Below are 2,575 nucleotides of genomic sequence, written 5' to 3'. Positions count from 1 at the left end.
CAAAGTGTTTTTAATGGACAGGTGGGCTCGTTCCACCATGCCTTGTCCTTGGGGGTTATAAGGAATGCCAGTGATGTGAGTGATGTGAAGTTGTCCGCAAAGTTGGCGGAAGGCCGGCGCTGTGTAGCCAGGGCCATTATCTGTTTTTATTTGCCGTGGGACTCCCAAGATGGAGAAACAATATAGAAGATGGGCTATGACATGTTTGGTGGCCTCCCCGGATTGGAGTGAGGCGAGTAGGAACCCACTATACGTGTCTATAGAAACATGTAGATATTTGAGATTGCCAAATTCTGGGCAATGTGTAACATCCATTTGCCACAGTTGGTTAGGTAGGAGGCCACAGGGGTTGACCCCTAGGTGAGGAACCGGCAACAGAGTGACACAGGTGCCGCATTGCTTAACTATTTGTCTAGCTTGTTCTCTAGTAATTTTGTACAGAAGTCGCAAGGACTGGGCATTAAGATGATGTAGGGAATGAGCTGTGTGTGCCTGCTCAAGGCTGTCTATGAATGCTGTGGCCACCAGCTTGGTGGCCACATCGGTTCGGTCGTTCCCTTCCACTAGGGGTCCTGGCAGGCCCGTGTGAGCTCTGATGTGGCCTAAGAAAAATGTGATTGTTCTGAGTCGAATAAGCTGTTGACATTGGAGAAAGAGTTTGGCGGTCTCAGAGATACGTTTGATCTGGGCAGCTGTTTCCAGAAGGGGTATGGAGTGGGCTAAGTAGGCGCTATCAGTATAGATGTTTAATGGTTTACGAGGAAAAGCAAATAGAACAGCAATAATAGCCTGCAACTCTACTAACTGGGCAGAGGATTGTCCTGTTTTAAACTGCACCGTGCTATCAGCAAAAGTATAGGCGGCAACGCCTGAGGAGGAACCATCGGTAAAAACTAACATTGCATCTTGTAAGGGTTCCCTGCAGACAATGCGAGGGAAAACAAAGGCATGGAGTTTGCAAAATTGGATAAGCCTATCCGCGGGATAATGATTATCTAACTCCCCAAGGTAAGAAGCACAGGCTATAGGCCATGTCTCTGTGTTTTGAAGTAGCCACTGAATTTGAGACTTAGAATATGGCTGTATGATCTTTGTATGATAAATATTCCAAAATATTTTCGGCTGTCTTCTCTGCCAAGCATGATGAGATCTGCCACAGCGTCGTAGTAGGGGAGAATGACCTTTTTTGGAGACGAGGGCAGATGAATCCACATAAGGGGCTGGTTTTGCCAGAACAACCCAGTAGGGGTGACTGTTGTGTTGAAGATGATAAAGGAAAGTGGCATAGAATAATTTACATGAGTCACGAACTGGGCAGCAATAGCTTTCTCTACTCTTTGGAGAGCAGCTGATGCGGCAGGCGTCATTTCCCTAGGGGATTGGGGATTAGCGTCGCCCTTTAGGATGTCAAATAAAGGTTTTAATTCCCCGGTTGTCAATTTTAGATACGGTCGGAGCCAATTTATGTCTCCCAGAAGTTTTTGATAATCATTGAGGGTTTTTAACTGATCTCGGCGGATGGCCGCATTCCGATTGGTAATTTTGGGACCACATATTTGAAACCCTAGATATGTATATGGGTCTTGGAGCTGTACCTTTTCTGGGGCGATTTGTAGCCCCGCCTGTATTAATAGCCTCTTAAGGTGAGCAAAGCAGGAAAGTGTCTGTTCTCCTGATTGTCCTGCTATTAGAATATCATCCATATAATGTACAATATACATACTTTTCCAGGAATTTCTAACTGGTTGGATGGCAGCAGCAACGTATTTTTGGCAGAGAGTAGGGCTGTTAGCCATACCTTGGGTCAGTACTCTCCATTGATACCTTTTCATGGGTTCCCTAAAATTTGTGGAGGGAACATTGAACGTGAACCTTTTTTGGTCAGCGGGGTGTAGCGGAATAGTGAAAAAGCGGTCCTTAAGATCTATGATTATTTTAAAGTAGCCTTGTGGGATGGCTACTGGAGTGGGCAGCTCTGGCTGCAGGGCTCCCATGAGCACCATGGTGGCATTTACAGCTCGGAGGTCTTGCAGCAACCTCCATCTCCCTGATTTTTTCCTGATCACAAATATAGGGGGGTTCCAGGGAGAGGTGCTATTGACAATGTGTCCCGCGTCCAACTGTTTCTGCACTAACTGTTGAGCAGCAGCAAGTTTGTCAGAGGTAAGAGGCCATTGATCAACCCATACTGGCTCATCAGACTTCCAAGTAATGGGATCGGCACAGTTTTGGGGTGCAGGCATGTCAACGGCCGCCATTAAAAATTTCCAAGGCCTTTCTTATCTTTCTGTCCTGCAATCGGAACAGGTTGTAAAATACCATTCTCTTGTTTTCCTAGGCCTTTTACCAGGCTGTATCCTTGTGCCAGCATTTGGGCAGTGACCACATTATTGGGGCTACACGTTATGATTCCCATTTGTGTGAGCAGATCCCTGCCCCACAAGTTGACTGGGAGATGAGGGATAACAAAAGGTTTAATGAGCCCCGAGTTGTTTTCTTTGTCTCTCCAAGTGAGATATTTAGAACTCTGCTTGGGGTTTTGGCTTTGTCCAATGCCCCTTAAGTTAGTCAGCGT

Source organism: Propithecus coquereli, unplaced genomic scaffold, assembly GCF_000956105.1.
Source record: "Propithecus coquereli isolate 6110/MARCELLA unplaced genomic scaffold, Pcoq_1.0 Scaffold63, whole genome shotgun sequence".
NCBI lineage: Eukaryota > Metazoa > Chordata > Mammalia > Primates > Indriidae > Propithecus > Propithecus coquereli.
Note: the sequence above shows the minus strand (reverse complement) of the source record.